This window comes from Corvus kubaryi, unplaced genomic scaffold (genome assembly GCF_017639235.1).
Source record: "Corvus kubaryi isolate FWS band 111438036 unplaced genomic scaffold, C.kubaryi_AGA036_p1.0 72, whole genome shotgun sequence".
Classification (NCBI taxonomy): domain Eukaryota; kingdom Metazoa; phylum Chordata; class Aves; order Passeriformes; family Corvidae; genus Corvus; species Corvus kubaryi.
The window spans coordinates 3666956-3690794 of NW_024582060.1; the positions used below are offsets into that span (position 1 = coordinate 3666956).

At 39.4% G+C, this 23839-nt stretch overlaps 1 long non-coding RNA gene across 2 annotated transcripts in view; it reads left to right on the forward strand.

Moving 5' to 3' along the window:
- Positions 1-23839, forward strand: part of LOC121675148 — a 214916-nt gene that overhangs the window by 169437 nt on the left and 21640 nt on the right. The window contains exons 7-10 of one of the 2 annotated variants that reach the window (XR_006019973.1): positions 9768-9803; positions 13483-13566; positions 14491-14574; positions 16971-18458. This is a non-coding gene — a long non-coding RNA (uncharacterized LOC121675148). The remainder of the gene's footprint in view (positions 1-9767; positions 9804-13482; positions 13567-14490; positions 14575-16970; positions 18459-23839) is intronic. The other variant, XR_006019974.1, reaches the window with a different exon arrangement.

A 23839-nucleotide genomic window follows, 5' to 3' on the forward strand; every position in this document is an offset into this window, starting at 1 on the left:
CCTGAAAAATGAATCTGCATTCCCAGCCCCGTTCTAGCATCACGAAGAAAATGAGGAAGGTCTCACGTATCGCGCAGAGTTGGGCTGAGTTATTCTCCCCTCTCCTTCCCACTGCCACTTCAGTGCACGGCTCTGATGGGTAATACCTGGAGATCTGGGCAGGCAAATAATCCCAGCAGTTTGCAGGAATGGCAGTGCTTTGCCCCTCAGTGGCTGTTCATGGTCACACCGTGTGTGTGTGTGCATTGTTATACATAGCAGGGATGTTCTCTGGGCTAAGTAGATTTAAATTGTGTCTTTTGTTTTATAGAAACCTTGCTCAGCTCATTTTCAGGGAAGCTAGAGGAAATTAATAGTGACAGTGTTTCATATGACTGTATTAACACATGGGCCTTTCACACCGCCCTTTAGTTTTCAGACCAGCATAGTGGGAACAACACAAGACCAAAAGCTTGCAGCTTGATGCCTTTCTTAGATCCCCTTCACCTTTACCAAAAGCTGCTCTGCCTGGCTGCTGTCTCTTCCCAAGCTGAGAGCAGTGTTTCTCTTGCAGGAATATATTTCTCTCCAGGGACATTTTCCCTTTATAGATGTCTTTAGACCCTGGGCTCAAATCAGACCTAGTCTGTAATTTAAATGCCTATTTCTGCCAGGTGCACAAAGTCACTTGTAACAATTAAAAAAATGGTATCTCAAGATTTTCAAAGATATAGCCATTGCAACTATTTAGCACAGACAGGCAAGGCAGCTATAGATTAATTAACTCGTGTACCATTAGCTGTTCCACACAGAGTAATCAACATGAGGTAAATTACACAGGCTCTTAAGCAGGTTTTACAACCCACACTGAAATTCCTGCTGTTGAGTATGGTATGAAAACCAGGTGGAAATTGCCATGCCTCAGTAAAAGTTTGGAAGAACAAGAACTGACATATGTAAAGTGTTCACTGTGGCCTTTCCTTTAGTTTCCCTGAGGAAATTTGCCTTCACAGGCTAGCCTCTGGGAAAAAAACGAAATAAATTTAAAAAAATTAGCCTGTGCCATGTGTACACGATTCTCCTTGAAAAAATATAAACAATACACCAATGATGAGTATATATTCAAAGGTTAAGAATGAAAACAACATTTTGTGGACTGAAAAAAAGAAATCAAGCTGCAAATGGGATTTTTCTTCAGATGTGTAAACTGAGTCAGAGGTATAGCTAAGCTCTTCATATAGCTAAAATCTTCCGATAGTCCTACAGGCTCTGGGCCCTGAAGATCAAAAAACTGATTTATATCATTCCGACAGACTCTGGCTCCATCAACTTCAAGTTAAGGGTCTAACCTCCCAAATACATTCACCATATGCATTGTCCCTGCATGAAAGGAAAAGTCAGTTGTCTCGAATCATTATTCACAAAAAATTGACATGTTGAGCTAGGAGCTCCTTATTGTGAAGAATTAAAAAGTTCAGGACAAGATCATGATAAATTCCACTTTTCTCTCAGGTACCTTCCTTGACAATACTCAGTACTCTGGTTACCTAGGCCCTTTCCTCCAGATCAACCACTTCTATCTTTGAAAAATATGGTGGATAAGAAGGAGCCACATTTTACACAGATTTTTAGGAGTACATATTCCAGCCATGGAATATATAGATCCATGTCCCCTCCTCTACTGAAGATTTCAAGTACACATCTATGTCTGGTAGACCTACTTAACCACTGGAATATAGGCAGGTTAAGAGAGAAAGGGGAGGAAAAAGATAGAATGAAAATGGTGGATTTTGATACCCAAGTCCTGCTCTGCCTGTGTTGTTTCAGCTTCTAGGCACAGACACTAACGACCAGATTTTTAGGATGTGCTGAGGTGGGCATAAAAGCACTCACACACCTGCCTTCCAGATGTGAATCTGGCTCACAAATTCACAGTGGTTTTCAGGTCTGAAAGCAGGATAAATCCTTGTCTTTCTATCAAAACTGCTGTAAGTAAGGCCAGGAAGACTCGATCCAGAACTCCTTTGCAAATGTCCAGCTCAGAGAAAAACATATCACATGCCTGTTGTGTTGGTAAATACCAAATCTCTGTAGTAATTCTGGCATGTTGTTGGTCAGCAGCCAAGTTGCTAGTACCCATTTTTGAAAATTATTGGCTCCTTTGTGTGACACAGACTGCTTTCTCCTCAGGCATGTACATGCACAAGCACACACGGGCTCTAAATTTTGTGCTTGTGTGTTGGTGACTCTCTGAGTTTTTAAGCTTATTTTTCCTGAGCAGTGAAAGCTGTGCCAGAAAGTCTCTCACTCTCAGCAAATCCAAGACCAGAGCTGGAAGCCATGAGAATTAGCTGCAGGTGCTTAGGGTTTAGAAACTGCTGAAGGGACGAAAGACCAAGGTGTTGGCTCCAGGTTAGTTCTTATGATCAACTATTCTTTTTATCTTCCCATAAGACCACCTCACTCTTTTGTTGGCAAGGGGGAGGGAGAATGGGAGCAGGGGGGTAAAAGAAGATCTAGACTGTTTGATTTCAAATGGGAGGTGAAATTCCTCAGAAGATGAGCCTGTAGTGATCAGGAAAAGCAGATTAAGAGAAGCAGATGTGGGGAAGAGGGAAGACAGGGAGGGGGGTGGATTTATTCATGCAATTTAAGATATTAGCAGCAAATTGGGAGGGTGTTTTGTTCTGCATTTAGTCTTATACAAATTCTGCCCCCCTTTTCAGCACGTTTTCCCTTTGTTTATCTCCTGAGAGATGCCCACATGTGTACAATACAAAGAACCGAGTCATAAAAGCGCAGGCCTGTCAGCCTCCCTGAGGACCAATTAATGGTGTTCCAAATCTTGTGGGCAGGCAGATGAAAAGGATACAGATAGGGAAGGGGAGGTAGATGAATACTCAAAGAGAGCAAGGCAGGTTTTTCAGATGTTGGTAGGAACTTCTTTAGGTATTCTTAGCTAACTTATTTGGGGTTTGGGCTTCTCTCCTGATTCTGCAGTCCCTTGGTCATAGCTGCAAAAGAGGGAAAAGCTGCACTTCAAAATATAAATTAGGCTTTTATCCAAACCAATAATGACACAATGCCAGTGTGGGAGAGGGGGCAAAAAGAGGCTATTTAGAATTTTTCTAACCCTCCTTTTGTATATTGCCGGTTTTATTGGTAGGTACTTGGGTTTATATTATCATTTGTATCTCCGAGCTGCGTATTGCTCTGAATGCAGCAGGCTTTGTAGCGCAACCTTTCCTCCTATCTCACCCCCTGTGTGTCCACAGGCTTTGAACAGCGAGCTAGTGGCACTTTGAAATCAGGAGTTGAAAGTGTTTGACATGGAAAGGGGAGCATGAAAGTCTTGCTCTTTGAACCTTTTCTTTTCAAAGTCCCACAGAAAGTAGAGACAGGACAATAATGGACAGGCTGGGAGCTCTCAGGGTGAAGTGGGGATATGTGGTAATGAGGTTTTAAGTGTTTCAGCAGTCATTCCACCCCACAGTTTCCTCCCCTATGTACTCCCAGTGAATTAAATTTGCTGCAAGTTATCACAAAAATCTTCAGCTAGATGTATATTCTGTCCTTGCTTAATTCATTCCATGATTAAGTCTTGGAAACAGAATTGAGCTGATGAAAACAGGAAAAAATGGTCAAAATTATCATTAAGTTGCTGACTATGAAGGAAGATCAATTTTTTTGTTTGCTTTGCTTTATAATTAAACTAAGCCAGATGTACAGTAAGTGCAAGTTGCATGAGAAATGCAGCCAGCTGTTGCATCGAATATCAGGCTCAGGCCTCTCTGTGCTCATGTGCAAACTCCCATCTCTCACCTGTTGGGGTCAAGAGGGTGAATTAATAACCTTGGCAGCTGCTAAGATTTGCTTCAGTTATTTTACCTGCACATGAGATCAGTTAATGGGGAAAAAAATGAAAGAAACTTGGAGGTCCTGAAATGAAACATCTCATTTAAGAGCTTCATTATGTTTAAGAAGAGAAGAAGTAGAAGGGTAAGTTATTATTCGGTGTGGTTCAGGAGCTGATCTTTCACTCTTTGGAGAAAGGTTAAAAAAACTCAAGCTCAGAAAGCTCTTTATAATGCGTCTTCTCAATTGTGTAATCCTCTACCTGGGAAGAAAAAAAAATCCTTTCTGAGTGATGTAGCAATCATTTTACACACTCAAGCATGAAATTTCATCACCATTACCTTAGCTTGGATGACTGTACAGATGTTGTTTGGCCATAAAATGTATTCAGTCCTTTTTTAAATCTAACTGCAGTATCTGACTCGATGACCTCCTGCAGCAGTTGGTTCCGTGGGTTTGGAGTACGTTTTGGTGAGGAAAATTAATTTGTATTGATTATAAAATTAGCCAAGGTAGGAGAGGAAGAGCTAACTAAAAACTCATTGTCAAATTGCCCCAGATTTTCCTTATCAGTCTATTTTGTCTGACCTCTCCAGTTTCTCGTGTCATAGTTCTGGCCAGCACAGCCCATTTTTGGAGCTAGATGCAAAGAAGGTAAAAGTGGCTGAAGTTGGAATCATCCAGCCCAAAGTCACTTTTTTAAAAAGAATGACCCTGAATTTGAATTATTTCAGATGGACTGTTCTTCTTTCCCATGTGGAGCAGACATAATGCAGATATTAATCTGACCTGATTGTGACAGGAATTTTCAGTGAATCCCAGTAAAGCTGGTGCCACTACACTGCTGTGAGCATTGTGCACACAGCTCCAGCTTTCTTGCAGAACCCCACTAACGCCCACAGGCACCCCTCTGCTGAGGGTCGCTGCTTGTGGCAGGATTAGTGCCTGAGAGGCTGATAAATAATCAGATCTCCTTGGGAGGTGCCCTTTTGGAGGCCTCCTCTGGAAACATTTCTGTTTCAAGAATTAGAAGCAGAAAATAGATTCTTTCCCTTTTCTAGATGTGTAGTTTTAGCCCTTCTCTTTGTACAGTGAGGTTTGAGGCAGTGAGGGGAAAAAAGACTGTCAGGGAGAAAGGTTCCCTCATTTCTGTGGCTCAAGGATGTCTTTGGGGTCTCAAGGGTACAAAACCCTTCAGGCTTTTCAAAAAGCTGGTTGCAATTTTTTGGTGACAGATCCTGTGGCTTTCTGCACATCCAGAGGTACTGTGATGGTGTGCTGTGATCGTGCACTGTGCTCAGGAAGCACAAGAAGGTGGGAGATGGAGTGGGGCAAGAGAACCAGCACAGGTCCCTCTGCAGCCAGATCATTTTGTTTCACCTGCCCACCCGACTTCCTCCAGCCCTCAATCAAGCTTAGTAGTGACTGTCTACATTATAAACGTAGATATATTGACTAACTGATATGTTGACTAATTAATTTATATATTGACTAATTAATTGCTGCCTCTACAAGGGTATGTCTACACACAGGTATCCAAATCACATAGTAACCACTTCATCCGAGCCAGGGTACTCGTGACATACCTGACCTCATGGGTCACAGTTTGCTGTTCTTCCTAATCCTGTAGTTCTGAAATACTAGTTATGGTCAAGGACTGGTGTTTATTTCCTTAGAGATCAGGGCCACAACAACTATACATTATAACTCTTTAAGTAATGGTATTATCTTAAAAAATGGGATAGTTCAATACCTATATTTTACTTCAAAAAAGGTATTGTCAATGTTTTTGTTTTTCTCAAATGGGTTTATTTGAGCTGTTCCAAAGAAGAACTCTGCTCAGCTTAACCACTCCAAACCAGCATCTAGTTCGAAAGTGGAATCTGAACAGGCTTCTCTGGAGCATTCAGAGCTGCGTCCCACAGGTAAATTTTCATACAACCCTAGCATTGAACTTGTTCCTTTCAGACCACATTTCAGAGCCTGACCTCACTGTCAGGGTGCTCTTTTGAAGACCCAGAAGATTATCTTTTTCCTTCTTTACTTGAAACTGTAGCTATAACCTCATATCCCATTTAATTTGTTCCTCCCCATTCTCCACACAAGATTAGGAACACTTGTAGAGTCTTAACATATATCCTCTCTCGATTATATCATAGCTGAGCCACACATAGATAGCTCTTTTTATCTTCCCTCATATGTAAATTCCTCTGGTCCCCTGACCATTTTTGTTTCTCTTCTCTGAACTCTCTCTAATTTGTCAATATGTTTTTGGTAATTAAAATTCCTGCAACTAAATGCAATGTTCCATATGCCTTCATGCCAGATCCCTACAGATTTTCGGGAGAGGTCACTGCTCACAGCTGGGGCCAGATTTCCAAAAGCACTTTGAGTGTTGAGAGCTTTTGAAACTATGGCTATAAAATATCATTATGGGAACTTCTGGTTAAGGAATGTTTGGAAGCCTTTTCTGCCATGTCTAAATGAAGCTGGGACTCTGTTAAAAATGTGGTGCTGTTAAAAATCTTGAGCAAATGAATATCTGCCTCGAATACCTTTAAGAAATCTGTCCTGTAGATGGGAAACTTTTGGTCCTTCTCAGTATCTTCTATTTCACAGTAATAAGATCAGGGGCATGTTAGGCTATAAACCTCCATGTAACTGTAAGTAAGCAAAGTGAAGTTTTAAAATCTACCTGAACAGTTAATTTGTAAAGCATTACAAATTACTTTAAAAGGAATTAATAGTCATGGAAGAATGGCACCCAAAGATGCTTACAGGTAAGGTGGATATCTGGACAAGCTTGCAAGGGTTTTTACACTTCACAAACAGTGCAGACATTGAGCAAAACTGAGTAAATAAATCAGGCTGAAGAGTAGGTTCAAGGTTTTTTTTCCTATGAACAGTCATAATTTTTATAAATCTGTGTATTTAGATATTTTCTCAGTAGGAAAAAGCAAAACTGTCTCTATTCTGTTGAATATTCATGGATTAACCAACACTGTCTGGCAGTAAGTTTTAGAGCTTCCTACAGACGAGTTCAGTTCTTAACTAGGTTCTTTGGGATCAGTTAGGATTTTATATTTTCTGTTTGGGAAAAGAAAGAAAAACGATTCAAATCCCTTTTTCTAATTCTGCAGAGCACCCATATCTTTGACAGAACAGTTTGGATCACAAGTTTTTTAAAATCATATGTCTAGGAGCCAACAGTGATTGATGTACGGTTTGGAACATGGTGCTTCAATGGTACTGTTCACAGAAAAATACTTGTTTTCCTTCACAGTTACCTCTACAAAGCTTCATACTGGACAGTACTGAGAGGAAGGGAGGGAGAATTTTTTGTTTTTGTTCGGGGAGAGGGCTTAAAATTGCAAAAGAGCTGCAGTTGGAAAATAAATTACAGAGCTTAAATAATCTGGATTCATTTCTTTGCTGCAGTAAACATATTCGCTAGACAGTTAAAAAAATTGTTTATGATGTGCCTAATAGAGCCATTCTAGTTTAGCAGTTAAATATGTATTCATAATTTTTTAAAAGGAATATTATTTACCCAGAAGACCAGAACAGTTTCTAAAAGAGATTTTCCAGTCCATAATGTAAATATGTATTTAGGACAAGTGCTGTGTGTACAGTATTAAAAAAAAAATCCTCTGAATATCTCTTTGAAAAGTTATTACACATGTCCACTGCTGCAGCAAAGTTTTAAATATTCATATCTCAGCTGTTTTCTTTTTCAGATTTCTCAATTTGGCTTGAATATATTGTGGGTGAATTGCTCTGCAAGAGCTTCGTTTGTTGAACATTAACAGGCTTGTGTCCTAAAGGACTACTCACATGTGTCAAGCTACATATGTGCTTAAATCTCTAACAGATCAGGGACTTCATTTTGTGAGGTTAACTTAAATATCACATTTATGTGTAAAGGATGGTCTTACATGCTCGCAAATCAGTTGGGATGGCTCATCTACCTCTTGCCTCACTCTCCCCCCCCATTTTCCCTTTGGCAAATTATCTGCACACAACGTGCCTCCACTATTTAAGACTCTTCGATCTTCACTGGAGAGCCCTCACTGCTCTACAAATCATCTTCAGAGAAAGCCCTTCAGAAGTTGCTGCCCAAGTCCATAATGCACAATTCTGGAAGGTGGCAGAGGCGGCTGTGAAGGGAGGGCGTGTCCCCGCTGTGGTGAGATGTTGAGCGTGTGTTGCCCTTTCTCTGTGACACCAACCAAAGCCAGGTGATAGGGGCAACGCTTGGAAGAGAGAAAGAGGGCAAGTCACCATAAATTCTCTTTGTGGTTGGCCTGGGCACCAGAGAACTGTCTGTGGAGACCTGTCACACCCAGTTGGAGGTGAAAGTTGGTCAGGGGGATCCCTCTCACTTGAAGAACATGTTGAGGGTTTGGAAAATTTTGGAAAATGTTGGGGTTTTTTTAACCACAATTAAAAAGGACAAAATTCTTACAAGAAACACAAGACTATGTATAGGCTTTTGGAAATTAAAAAGAATAACATTTTTTAAAAAAGGAATGAAAGCCCAGCTCGGTTTTCCTCACCATGTACCTTGCATAAACTTGCTGGAAATTCAGTTTGTCATTAATAAAGCTGTAGGGGATAAAAGTGGGTTTATTGCTGTATTACTTAGCGTTAATATTTTTGTTTGATCGGTGTACAACTGTAGCAAACCTGAGTTGGGGTATGTTATAGCAATTTGGCAGTCTGGAAATGGTTATGCAATGTGACAGATTAAACAGACAGTCATCACTACTACTAAGGATTATTTTCTCCAGTAACCACTCTAACACAGGCTTGAATACATGTTAGACATGACTCCTTTCTTAAATATCCATCTGTGCAGGATGTTATTCCTTTTTAATTTCATTAATTGAAATTTTAAACTTTATATCGTTTTCAATTGATTTACGTTTTCCTAAGTACTACAGAGATTTAGGAATCAAAAGTTAATTTTTCTTTTCATCTCCATGATGAAGTGGTTTGGGTTTATTTTTTTCTTTCAGTAACATTGTAAAAATTTGTGTCTTCTGGTCATGGAAGCAAAGTTTTCATTGACTTCACCAGAATTTTTGGCTGTTTCAACTATGTTAAGGTTTTAACCGAACCCAACAAGCACAAAATCATCACAATTTGGTAAATTTAAATTTATAACATCATGGCAGATACAAGGAGAAAGTACGGTGTGCCTAAGCAAACATTTCTCATGTTTTTATTATTTCACTTTAAAGTCTGTTAAATTCTCAGTAGAGGAGGGTGGGCTTTTTATATGAAAACTGACAGCTGTCTTGAATTTCAAAAATGCAAATATAGATCCAAATTTTGAAATAGTCTGAAGTTCTTCCAATAAAGTAAAAGCAGTAAAAACTGCATGTGCTTATTGCAAAACAATCAGCCTGAACCTTTTTCAAAACTGAATATATTTGCATGCAGAATTCCCATCTTTTCCAAAACCGTTGTTGTGGAATCAGCCATGATATTTTTTGTCAACATTTTTATTGAAATAGATGCTGAGGTTTATACTGAAAATAAAGTTTTAATTACACAAAAAAAAAAAAAGAAGATAAGCAAGAATTTTATCTAAAATTCTAGTTAAAACCCCCTGAAAATCATCTTAAACTTTATGCAAAGATCAGCATCTTCTTCAAAATTGCTTTTTCATTTTTGAGATCCATTTCAGAATGAATTTTTCCTTGTTTTCTGTGTGGTTTTCTATCTGACTTCCCTCTGTATTTGATTGACCAGGGTTGCAATAAAGAGCAACAGAAAATCCTCCATTATGTCAAGGCTTGTTTAGTTATTTTATTGTTTTAACTGTTATGATCTCTTTGGGTAAGAAATTCTCTTCTCTGAGATTCATTTGAAGATTGGGAAACTGATTAGGATATTATCTCCACTGACCTTTCTTTCCTTTTTTTGAGGAATGCATGGCCAGCAGCACCATCTGGACTTGCTCTGTGAGTGTCTGTGCATGTTGTTCATTCTGACTTACCTCTCATTCTGTTCTGCTCTATGCAGATCAGAGGCAACAATCTTCTCTCAGTGGATAAATGCAGCATTTTTTCAAAGGCAAATATGTATATAAGGCAGAGGCTCTGTGCTGCAGGTTTAAGGCCTTCCAGTACAGGCTTGTAAAGGCTTTTTTAAAGATAATATGATCACTGTGCCCAAACCTCGCTCTTATTTAGAAATGTTCCATTCATATACCTGAAGACTTGCTTTGAAGCCACTTTCTATACATTGCGCGGAACTTTGTTTTGATGATTATCTTAACCATTAAATTTTAACCTGGGGATTACTAATAATGCTGTTAGCCCCTTAATATCTTGATGTTTCTATGGCCCTTTAAAACTTGATTAATGCCCTTATGTTTGATATTTCAAATCTCTTCCTCTCCTGTGGCTCTTGTCACGAATTGGATGTGGTGTTCTCCACTTTTCCTAAAGGGAGAATCTGCTTAGTTATTCCTAGGAGGTCGTTGAGCCTGCTTAAACACAAGCATATTGCCCTATTTAATCAGTTTCTTGATCTTGTATTTCTTGTTATCTATTTGTTTTCTACTTTAGTAGTTATTGCAAGTAGCCCGAGGAAATATTAAACTGGTAAAGCTCTTCTGCTTCTAGGTCATCGGTTTTCATCTGTATAAAGTTGATCAGCACCAGACAGTAAATCCATACAGAGAAAAGGTGATTTCTAACCAGTAGATGGTGTGAATTTATATCTATTAAAATAGACATGTTGACTGTGAGATCTAAAGGGGTTACATCCATGCTCATTGAATTTAATGACAGAACTTCAGTTTCTAGTGCTGGGAGCAGGTTCAGACTTGACTTTGCAGATGACAAAGATGCATATGCAAATTGTCTTGTAATTTTTCTTGTTTTACATAACTGGGAGTGCCATGTATTTTTATTTGACTTCTTTCATAATGCATAGAACTTGGAATAAGTGTTCTATCTTAAAATTGGATTCCATTAAAACAACAGCAGGCTTAATATTTTTTAGTTATTCCCTGTAAAAAAAAAAATCGGTCTACAAATAAATTATTTTTTTTAATTTTAATTGCTAGTCTGACACAAAAACTTCTCTTACCATTGCACAACCTATCCCCTGTTAGTAGAAAGGTTCTATGTGCCCCATTAGGCTGCCTCCCATGACAGTGGTTCTTCAAGGTTCCTTATATGGGATATACCATTGATGCCATGACATCTTGCAGCATTTTGTGTAGATAAACCTTACTTTAATGGAACCCATTCTGGTGATATTTCTTACTTTGGAGTAGAGTCCAGGCTACTGATCCCAGCTACCTCACCCTACAGGGGTGAGTGAACTATGACTTTGTGCTTCACATAATTCTGTAAAGCTTTTTTCTTCCTTTTTTTTTTTTGCCCCTGGAAAAACAAAGAAACCTCATAAAGCTCCATGATTTCTGAGACATATTTCAGTGTTGGCTTTGTGCTATTCCAGTTTCTTTGTTGTTAACCAGATCGAGCCAGCTTGTAACTGAGAAAGTAACAGTGGTGCCACCAGACTGCAATCTGTCAAGCCCTCCTAAAAACCTTTAATTGCTTATGTAGCCTTACTCTCTCTCTTTAAAGAGTCCCTGAGCTGCATCCCTGCTGCATTTTGATAAAAGTTCTCCTCACGCCCCCTGTGAATGTCAATAATTGCATGAGAACACAGGAGTATCTTCTTGAGGATTCCAGAAAGAGCCGTCGAGTGCAGGGCATCTCTCTTTGTCAACCCACGAAAGCAAAATATGTAAATGAAAGCTGTGGAAGAGTTCTTGAATGTGTGTTCTTTGCCATTTCCCTCGTGGGAGCTGTTGCCTTATTTTCAGCATTTTTTAAGCTGTGTGCTGAAGTTCCATAGGACCATCCCTAAGAAGCTCTTCTTATTTTGTATTGGGTATGTAGCTTGTGGAGCCCTCCCTGTGGTATTTCAGCACTTTGGCTGCAGCACGGTGTCTTCAAAAAGAGGGCTGGTCGGGTTAAGTAAGGACTTAGATGACATCACAACGTTCCCTCACAGTGGTGGTGGCATCAAAGTGCCTCGTTTGCAGAAACATCGGTGTTCTGTTAATCTGCTTCTTCCTACTTCAATAAAGAACCTTTCATCCAACAGCTAATTTGACCTTGGAAAACCTGCAAAGCTCATTTTCTTCTGTTGCAAAAGTGCCTCGTCCTTTCTATCTTGTTACATAACAATCCCACACAATGCTTAAATTTTACTTCAGATGAAGTATCTATTTCCACCACTTTACTATATTCACTCACCTATTTCTTATCACCTTTTTCAGCCAGAGGAACTTTGAATTGAATTTATTAGTATGTATATATCTAGAAGGAACCCAAACACTGATTTTTCTATTGGGTTTCAAGTATGAAGACTTGGTCAAATTATAACTTCATAGAAAATCTCAGTAAAAATAAATATGTGCATACAGATTGTTAACACTTGTCCAAAAAAAGTTTTGGTGGTTTGCTTTGTTTTTAACTCATGAAAATAAAAACATACAGATTGTTGACACTTCCCCAAAAGGGTTGGTTTGCTTTGCTTTTAACTAATGAAAATAAAACATACTGACTAAAGTCAGAATATTTTTATTTAGAAATGCCACTGCAGTCCCTCACAGTAGAATTCCTTGGGAGATTAATTGGGAGTTCAACTTTCCTTTCAGGCAATATTTGCTGTAATGTCCACATTCCCTTCTTAGGTAATGCATCTTAATAAGAATTCCATATTGTTACATGTGATGGGAAAAGACAAAGACCCCCAGTCTTTGGGGTGACAGAAAACATGACACGGACTATAGTTCCCTTGAAGGTCTGTGATAGTAAAGATCAGTATTTTTACTTGGTAAGAAAAACTGCATTTTTGATATTGGCAAAAAATAGTGCTGAAAGATTCATCTGGTTGAAAACATAACTTTCCCGCAGGGAAAAAAATATATAATTGGGAAAATTTCATTCATTTAAAAGTGGAATTATCCTTATTTTAAATTACTGCAATGAGAATCTTATGAACATTCTTTAACCTCCTTTTAAAGTGCAACAAATATTAATTCTGTCACGAGGTGTTCCACTCCACAGCAGATATCTATCCTGGGCTTTAACTCTCTATTCCTGGCAAGAACATCTAGAACTTTGATTTTTCATTATATCCTACTCTGGTCTTTGAAATTTACTCCTTTCAGCCATAGGCGCAGTAACACTTACGTTCCTAGAACAGAATTTTCTACAAATATGGTAAGTTTCCACAAATATTTAAGACTATCATAAAAGTACAAACAATTACAAAAAAATCTTTTTGAAAAATGGATAAGTAAGCTTCTCACCATCCTAGCTGAATACAAGTGTATTGTTGACACTAGTTTATGCTGGCATGAATCTCATTTCACAGTGAAAGTATCTGTGGCATGAAGCAGTATCATGTATCTTTAGGGTTTTTTTCATTAACAAATTGACAATTTAACTTTTACAGGGGTTTCTTTCCAATATTATTTAACAGACTGAGAAACCCTTGATCCAATCCAGTGAGTGTTTATGCATTTTGCACAAAACAGTCACTTAGCAAATGAGAGAAGTTTGCTGGGAGTGAAGAACAAACCTGACTTACCTCCCATCCTATCTCTAGGGTATGACCCTCCCCAGGAACAGGGTTCCTGGCAGTACCAGAGACCTCCCATGGACTCACCTTGGAATAGCCCAGGAACACAAGGTAAGAGAACTCCCGTTCCACAGGCATGAACATGAGATATTTACATTACGTTTTGTAATGGGACGTGGGTGATGTGTGTGGGTTCGAATTTTCTTGAGCTCATGAAGACAACTCCAGTTTTCACACCTCCTTATCCAGTCGCTGAGACACTAAAAAAAAAGTGATGGTGACAACCCTCCCAACATTTCTGACCAGATTTTTTAGTTATAGATGATCAGGTCATGTCTTGTACACTCAATATTTTCCACATGGGTCAGGGATTTTTGGCACATAAAGTTTGGAAGGTGCTCCTTGGGTCTTCTTACCAGTGATCCTTGGTGGAATTCCTTGATAAGGGGATGTTCCCCTGAACTGACACATTCCATGCAGCAAAGAGGAGACAGCTTTGTTTTAGTAATAACAAAACCTCAGTTGTCTAAGTAGAAACTAGTCCAGTTAATAAAGACGTTAGTCAAACCACAGCTTCCTAGAGTTTCTCACACACCAAACTGGGATCTACAGAGGATTTGTGAACTCCTGCATTTACTCTCTATCTCAGAAGAACAAACATTTTCCTTGGAGCTAGCCTTACGTATCTCAATTTCCCAACTGTATGCACCCATAACTGTGCCTTTCCTGGCTTCTGTAGGTGTTATAAGGATAAATATATTAATTAGAGATTTTGGCATACCTCAGGGAACAGAGCTTTGGAGCACACAAGTATCTAAGGTTCAATCTACCATGTTTTAACGTATAACAACACCTGTAGATTGTCCTAAAGGAAATTCCTGTACTCTGTGTCTGTGGAGCTTAGCGGTTATGGTAAGGAGAACAAAAAATTTACTCTTATGGATGAAGATAATCAATTCACCTTGCTGGTATATGTGATTCCTTGTGTTGGTTTATTTAGAAGCCTTCAGGAGATAAGCACATTTCTTTTTGCAGGAACCTCCTCGGGAAACAAAAGTATCCCAGATGCTAACACACCTGGTAGCACATTCATAGAGCTGGCCTCTCACAGCCACATAGGTAAGCTCTTTTTGTTCCATATTTTATTAAAAAGAATTATTTGCTAAGGAGATTTAATCAAATAATTACACATAGCAAAGAGAAAAAAAAGCTAATACAGTAACATAAACTAGTAATATAGAGATATAAACAGCTAATAGAAAAGCTGATTGGCACCTGCATTGAGGAAGGAGGTGCAACAGCCTCTGACACCCCAAACTGAAGCTGACCCTTCACTACAGAGGAAGCACAGCACAGCTTTGTAATGACCAGTGTGGAAGCACAGCAGAGGCTCCTGTTTGTCCACACAGTTGTTTGCTAAGCAACCAAAAATAAATGCACACTCTCAGCTACAGTTTGACCGTTCCTAAGCATGATGAGGGTCTGAATTCTTAAACAAATCAGAGAGATCAAGGTCACAAAAACCTCACAGACCCTCAGGCTGTTTAGTCTCTCCCTCATGTTTTCCCTTTTACACCATGTTTCTGGGGCTACTTCTGGATGGGGTCAGAGGATTCTTCAGCCTATAAACAACCCAAAACCACACCCAAAAGTTGCATGCACATTTAGGAGGGACAGTGTGTAGTAATGGTGGGGTGAAGGATGGTTCAGAGGCTATTTATGCTGAGTTGTTGCTGAAAGAAATGTTCTTTGAAATTATACTTAGGCATTAGATTTTCTTGTGTCTCCTGCTCTCTACTCTTTCACCCCACTTTCCATCCATACCTCCTTCAGCTGTGGCTAAGCTTAAAATTTCAGTTCTCTAGCTGGAATTACTAAGGACTGGATTTTTGGTTTTGATTTTAGTTTGGGGTTTTTTAATTCAGTTTTCCCTAGCTGGCGTGTGGAATGTATTTCAACAGATGGTCATGGAGTTTTAAATGTTGTGAGTGGATTTTTAATAAGTCTGACTAATTTTATGATCATTGCAGTTCATGTGCACTCAACATTCCCACCAACCTCGACTGGAAGTGTTGGATATGAAAAAATGTCATATTGCACTCAGCCAATGCAACTCTGGCAGTGTAGATGAATAAGGGGATTCTGGCTTCACACTCTGGGCTGTAAGAGCCAGGTTCAATTGTTTCCCTCTACTCAGTTGAGTTAAATGCATTGTGGGACTTTTTTATCCCAGCATCAGGTATTGGTCACAGCCGGAGGCAGAGTTAGAGTACTTGTCTGATCAGTGATGACAAATCCCATGTTTCTCAAGGTGGTGTGATTTGTGGGTAACTCCAACCTCTTACCTCACTGCATAAAAAATCCTAACATCACAGCTAACTCCTGCTCATTTTTCCTCTTTCCAATCTGAGGGCTTTCTCTCCTCGCTTCTTTAAATTCAGTGAATGAAATCACAGCACCTCTTTGAAACCTTACCTGTTGTTGTCTCTGTGCCAGAACATAACACGTCATGGAGAGATGGCTTACAGCTATGCCTTACAAAGCTGAGGTGGGAAAAGATTCTCTGCCCATTGTCAAATATTCTTGCTGCAGTATTGCCACAGCAGAGATACACTGTCCTCCTGCATTTTCTTCCTGTTGACAAGTTCACATCTCAGGCCATCTGTCCTGATGTGATAAAGTGTTTGGTCACACTGCAAGACAGAGAGGATCATCAGGGCATGTCTCCCTGAACCAGCTGCTAAGAAAATATCCATCAGCAAGTCCACAAAATGGTAAAATGTAATTGTAACTGAGAGAGTGCACCTTCAAATCTCTTTTCTGCTTATTTGTTGGGGTTTTCTTGAATTTTGTTTACCACTGACAAGTTTAATCTAGCAGCACTTTACAAACCCCCTTTTGGCAGCCGTAGGAATATATTTCAAGCAGGTTTTGTTTGATATCTACAAGAAGTCTCTGTTCAGTTTATGTAATAAGACAAACATATGCAAATCCATCCTTGGATCCTGTGAATTATATGCCTGGAATCAGTAAGCAACACAGTAAAAGCTCACTAAGTTGCTTCTTACCTATCCACATATCCCATAAAACTGACATAAAAAACAATGGTTTCTTTACCATTTCTCAGCAAATATTTAATAGCAGCTACAGTATTTTGGAAGGCCTCACATTATTGCAACTTCTTGACTTTTTGCAAAATGTAATGAGATTGATTCTTTATAAAAAAATGCTTCACAACATTTATTATTGCTCTGCAGTGCAAATATGAGCGTAAATAAATAATTTTGAACCGTATTATCAGGCAAATGTAGCTGTTGAGATGAATACATTGGTTTTGTGTGAGTATTTCTTCATCTGCTCTGTCATTTTTCACAATTCGGTAATTAACTGATAACTACTGACTTATTATTCAATCTCTTAGAACATTTTCGAAATGGGATATGTGCCTAGGACTAGATCTACAGCCCTCATTAAGAGCTAAATTCACAACAGATCACAAGGCTCGCTGTTTCCAGCACCTTCAGCCTCCAACGCCTTCTGCCGGAATGTACAACCCCAAATGGACTGCAGGCTGCTTAAGATGAGGGCAATTGGGTCCTAAAACTTAGGTCCAGAAAAGTCTATATAAGCATAAAGAAAGCTGAGTCATCCAAAGTAACCTCTTCAAACAGCAGTGGATATGGAAGTGTCAAACCCCGATCCTCTGCCATGCCTTGACCAACCCTGAGTCTTGCTGACTTTGATACCCACATCCATCCCACCTCACAACATATGGTGGAGCAAAAAGTCACTTCTGCCTCTTTCGTTCCATCACATGCCCAGAGGACTTAGCCTGGGCAGTGAAAGATCTGGGTTTTCATTCCTGCTTTGTAAAAAAGTGTGTGAACCTGTGACTCTCCATGAACCTGTCTGAATCTCTCACTGGCCCATCCATCCCACTCAGCCTGTCATGAATAAGAACTAAAGATAACAGAAACGTGGGGGGGATGGAGAACACAAGCATTGGCACCACTCTGTTCTCTACTGGCAATGGGTCCTGTTGGGAAGTGGAGAAATCCAGGGGCTACTCCCTGTCCCAGGAAATACTTATCACAGTGTGACTACAGACCTACACACGTGTGTAGTCGCGCACAGACTGGTGCAAGTCTGCTCCCCATTGGCTACAAAGTCTTACTCACGGATCGTTTTCCTCCTTGGTCTAATGTATGTTTATTATTCCATACAAAGCTTCAACAAGAAGGACTGAGCAAGATCATAATTCCGGAATACCTGTTAGCATAATGGTTGGAGTTTTGCGCTGGAAGATGCAGGCTTGTTTATGCTCGGCGAGAGAAAAGAATTGAACCCACATTTCCCATATGAATGCTCTAATCAGTGAACCCATTTAACAGAAGAATGGAGCCAATCTAGCAGGAGTGCTCAGAAAATGAGTAATGGGACAGGTCCTGCCAGCCAGATACATAGAAGAGTGACTAAGGTGTCTGCCTTCTGCTGCTATTGAATCTGACCCTTATTCCATGCTTTGATCAGGGATCGTTCCTTCCTTCCCTGAATAAGGGTAACAGACTGTTTTGCAATTGCGACGTGTAAGAATTGACCCTCCTTACAAGATTTTTCTTTGCTGCAGCGGCTGTAAGGGTAGACCTAGCATCTGCTGCACACTGCTGCTTTTTCCCATTACTCCCTTCAGCATATTTGTTTCAAAATAGCTGTAGGAATTAGCATTACATCTACTGCCAGGAAACCAGAGTTTGTCAACACTCTCTGGTGGAATGCCTTCTATTGTTCAAATGCTGATTTGCTGAAAACAAACTGCCCATCAGTCACTTTCACCTAAGAGATAAAACTAAAAAGGACTTCCACTTTTCATAGGTTGCTTGTTTGTTTGATGGATTTTAACAAAATGTAAGGTTTATATAAAGTAAAATTTATTTAAATTGGAGAAAAATATTTTTGGCTTTTCACACCTATGTAGGACGCCGTATGACAGCCCTGTTCTCCAGGTATGTGTTTATAGAATCTTTTTCAGATGCATCACAAAGTCATTTGGGATTAGATACTCAATTTCTTAAGCTTGTCAAGTTAGTTGCACTACTTTTACTGGAAACTGTTTAAACAACTCCTACAAGTGTTCAGAAATATTCTTGTAAGTTTTCAGCTGAAGGTTTTCCAGGGGCAGTTAGTAACCTTTTTTTTTTTTTTTTTACCTCTCACCAGAATACTCTGAATCTTAAAAACTTTAGCTCCTCCAGCTCTTTGATATTCATCCTTTCATTATATCTATAAAAATATTCAAATCCTTTACCCACAGTGTTAGACAATCAAAGTTCAAGATTTTGGGGAACTTCTGTTTTCACATGTCAAGCTAATTGAAAAGTATCCAGCTACTATAATAGGCTCAGCCTATCATACCCACCCTCATGCCCTTAGGACATGTTAGCTTGCTTCTAGCACTGTCCTAAGTTGTGGCTGCTGTGCTGCAGAGCAGCTTGGAGCACAGACACACAGCTTCTTAGAGCATTTTAAATTTTCTCTTATGAGGTAGGGTCTCCCTTCTCCTGACCAACCTACTGGTGCTTTGTTATATCAGTTCCAATTTGCATTCATATTTCTTGTACCAGGATGACCTGAATTATACACAGCATTTCAGGTCTCGCCAGGTGTTGTATGCTTGCACGGTATCATTAATCACCTTTCCAGCTCAAATGCCTGTATTTCCCTGTCTTGTTGCTGCCTCACATCTGTGGTTCAAAGTCATTCTTCCTTCTCTTTTTCATGTTCAGTGCAGAGCATACAGAACAGCTGGGGTTTTTTTGGCTTCTAAAAGCCTCGTACTTCCACTTGCTCTTTTTTTTGTTGTTGTTCTAGATGTGGTTCTAATGTTGTTCCATACTGCTCATGTCTCCCAAAATTATCATCAACATTCTCTAGTGTTTTGCTCTTGTTATTAAGCTGGGTTCAGCAGTGAAAGCAGGAAATTAAATCAGCTTAAGGCAGAACAAGCAGAGCAAGCCACAGAAGTCCTGCCTTCAGCCACAGCCTTGTCTACAGCGCTGCACTGGTAGGAAAGGCTTCCACTTCTGTCTAAAAGCCACGATGCTCTTGTGTTCCAGTCTAAAGGGAAGGAAGTTTCTCAGCTCACTCAGCATGTTACCTGTATCCAATACAGAGAGTAATTTTATTATTTTCTGTGTAAAAATTAAGGTTTACATTAATGTTCACTCCATGTACCAGCTCTCTGTGGAGCCTGCTCCAGTGATCCTGTAGTTCTCTTTATCTGAACATATTAACATCTTTAATTTTGCATCAGTGAGATACATAAAAATTATTTTTCCTGCCTGTGCAAACCTTCAGCCTCCTGCTTTGCCCTTGCCTGCTCAATATTTTTACCATTACTCAGAGCTGATGACAGCTTCTCACTTAGTTGATAGACTGAATTTTAATTTATTTTTGCTGAAATATAAAATTTATTTATTTCAGAATATCTGATTTTCTGCGGGGAAAAAAGTTCTGAAAAACTAAAAATATGCATTCTGGGGTGGAAATAGGGGCTGCATGATAGATAATAATTCCTCTTTGCAAAAGTTTAGCAAGTCTCAGATCAGCACATTTTAGAATTAGAATTAAATTAGAATTTTTTAGTACTATTCTGTGACCCAAAATACTATAAAGTCTTGCAAAACAAACTTGACAGGCAAAATGTGCACTGTTAGTATAGATTTTGTTAAGCAAAGGAGTGAAGTGTTCTATGGGTACCTATGCTCTCCACTAACAATTAGCAGATTTCATAATGAGTTGATCAGCTGACAACACCTACAGAAAACAGACGGTAACAATATTTAGTTACTTCCAAAAAACCTATCAAAGCCCAAAATTTATGAAGTAGAAGTTTGAAGTCAAATAGCAGTCCCTGGAAAATTCTACTACCAGAAATATTTTTTCGGCAATTCTAAGAAGTGATATGGGAAGTATTCAAATCATTGCACAGAGCTTCAGCTACGTATCTTACACTGGCTTCAGTGGGAATCATGCAGTGAAATCCCCACTTATTGCTTTGAAAATGTACCCCTTAGTGTTTCATGTCATGCTGAGAGACAGAGCAGTGATCCAAGGTCCAGATCCACAGCAGGTAGCAGTACACACAATGTGCCAGAGTACTGTAAGGCACCACTGTGTTAAAATATGCAGGCTTTAACTTAAAATGACAGAAATCAAGGGCATTTCAAATTAAGGTTCCTAACAGCCTCCTCCCCTTTGTCCCATTTAGTGACGGTCATACCTTTAGAGCTCTAATGTGTAAAGTTTTTTTTTGTCTTCTTCCTTTTCTCTTTTCTATCCTGCCCTCTATATGACCTCTCTCCTAATTGGAATATATCTTGTTTTTCGATAATAGAATTTCCCCAGGAGATAGTCAATTTTTAGAGCTGAAAATTAATTTACGGGCCCTGCTTGATTGCATGCATCAGATATGTTTGTCTTTTACCACATAGTGACCTTCTTCTCCCCTCTCCCTTCACATCTCCATAGCTAGGAATTCACTTCAGAGTCAGATAACATGCCTTTTTACTCTGTGAGACAGGTATTTGTGTCACGCCTTTCACGTGCTGGTGTTTACGTACCAAGAGTGCTCTTGGAGAGCTGTGTCCCAGTCAAAAGATTGGAATTTCAATCATTCCTTGCACAACAACTGGCAGAACTGTGGCCTTTCTGATTTTGTAGCAATTTCCAGTTCACATATGTAGAAGTGGCCAGGGCAGGGAATGGGGACCGTGCCACTCAGAGATACTTTTTCCTTGCAATTTGGTACTTCACTCATGAGCCTGTTCATAGCTCCACAGGACCTCTCTCCGAGGCTTTTAAAATGAGATTGAAAAGGTAGTCCACACAGTTCATTGTCGCATCATGTGGATACACTGGATGTGTTTCCTTCCAGTCCCTCTAGTATCTGCCAAAAAAAGGCCTCTTCCTTTCATAAGATGCTTTAAGAATAGTAACCTAAATGTAATGAATTTTTTCATTTCATCAGTTGAGATTTCTGTTTTTCAAGAATCCTAGTATGTTTCCATGAAATATACTTCTTTGCAGAGCCAGTCTTTTATTTTATTCAACTGATGATGTACTGAAGTGCTCAAATTGAAATGAAAAGTTGAGCAAACACAGATGCTGTTCAGAGCCACGCATTTGCTCATGCTCAGTGTTAAGGACACTCCTGCAACGTTATTTTGATGAGTTTATTTAAGACAGTGAGTGTGAGATTCACCTCATGTAGACTTAGATGGCCACAGCATAAATTTTTACCTCAGCTGGGCATCCTCAGTGCCCTTTCTACTGGATAAAGAGGAATAGGCAAATTTAGCTCATAACTCATCTGACCTATTTTAGACATTTCCAAACTTTGCATCCTCAAATCACTCCAGTGAATATAAAAGGCGTCTAAGTGGTTATATCAGATCTAGATGTCAGCAACTGATACATTTACTGGTTAAATGGATCCCACTCAAAGCTGCAGGGAAGCATCTTCCACAAAGTGAAATCTACGTGGTACCCTTTTAAAAAACTTGATCAGCCAATTATGTGATCCTAAAAACGGCATTTCTTCTGGGGCTTAGCTCAGAGCTGACAATGTTTGGGTTAAAGAAGGTTTTCAGAGCAATCTGTAGCAAGTCCATCTTAATGACTGGTTTCTCCCAGCTTCCAAATGCTGTCATGGTCAGCCCATGAGCATGTTCAAGTTACATGTTGCAGTAAATAAGATCCTGGGTTTTACATGCCCACAGACACACTCATTTGAGACAGTTCCCTGCAACAGCTGAGCTCCATAGCCCATCAAATATTTAAAAAGTTTATTATTTAAATCAAGTCATCCTGGCCTGTTTAGATAGACACTGAAGTCAGCATGCCACGCTAAAAGGAAAGTCTTTGGGAGCATTGTGAGCAAGTGGGACAAACTTTACAAACATCATAAAAGAAATCAGTTAATTAGGTGAGTTGGATAGCAGCAACAGTCAAGTTGAAATAACCTGGTAACCTCAAAGAGTGAGAAAAGGAGAAAATGAGTGTGCATATGCACATATCTTGCTGAAAAAGATCCAACAGATCCAGGTTTTTGGCAGCTATCAGATTTCTAGGCCTTATTTTGAATCTTTGTAGACCAGGACAGCTCTGCTCCATAAGCAGAGAGCTCTGCCAATTTATACCAGATGAGAATGTCATCCCCAGGAAGAACAAATAGAAAAAAGAACCACAATAAAATCTCTCCAAGCAAACTTTTATCTGTTTAATGCAGATGTGCCTAATCTTTCACAGTCCAAGAACAAAGAAAATGTACAATGTCAAAATGATGCAAGCTTTTAAAATCACTTGGTGTTTCACTGATATTTTTATTAGAATTCCAGCAAAAAGAAGGCAATACAACATTTAAACTTTGCTGACCATTTATCACAGGCTAAATGCCAATAAATATTTGGAAAGTAATTTTTATAATACTACAGTTTGGGTTTTGTTCCTTTAACTTTTATAGGGGAAAAGTAGCAGTAGCAAAATGCCATTACCTTGAAAAATGCATAGTCAACATACAACCTTATAACAGCCTCCTACCACAAGACCCTTATGTCTAATACCAGCATCCCCAGGTCCAAGCTCTTGGTTTCCAGCTTTGGCAGGAGCCTCAGTCTGCCACTTTACACAGTAACCGGGTGTTACCAATTCCCTAAAAGCGTCAGCTGCCCCAGGTGAGTTGGAAGTCCATCACCACAATGGGTGTCAGGTGGCTTAGGAACCAGGCACATCCCATTTCCTGTTATCTCACAGGAACACAAGAGAGCTTTTGTGGGAAGTTCTTACAAGTATAGTACTACATTGGGGAGGGATGGAGTGGGTAAGTTTTAACTCAGTTTGTTCTGTGTCCTCTGCTATTTCATCTCAATTGCTATTGATGTGTGCTTCTTACTGCTAGGGATATGCAAGTGAAGCTCACAGGTAGGAGTGGAAGTAACTCAGCTTGTAGTTTCTCCTCTGCAGTCTGGAAGGAACAGAAGCAACTTCACAGATCTGTTAAGGTCCCAGGCAAAACCTTAGCCTCCTCCAGTATTTCTAAAATCTCCACTGGATACTTTATCATTTGACAGTTTCAGCACAGGTGATAAAGAGTCTGTTATGCAAAAAAACACCCCACTTCTTATGCTTTTTCCTCACTTTCCCACCTGCTGTCTTCGTGTCTGTCTGGTTCTTCTCTCATCATAAATATGTTTTTGTAATTGTGACCGCAAGCATGTCTTCATTTCTAAACCACCTCATTCATAACGGAGTCTAAATATCTGATTGCCAGACCTCAAATTCTACATTATAAAGAACTTATAAAACAATCTCAAAATATGCATCATTT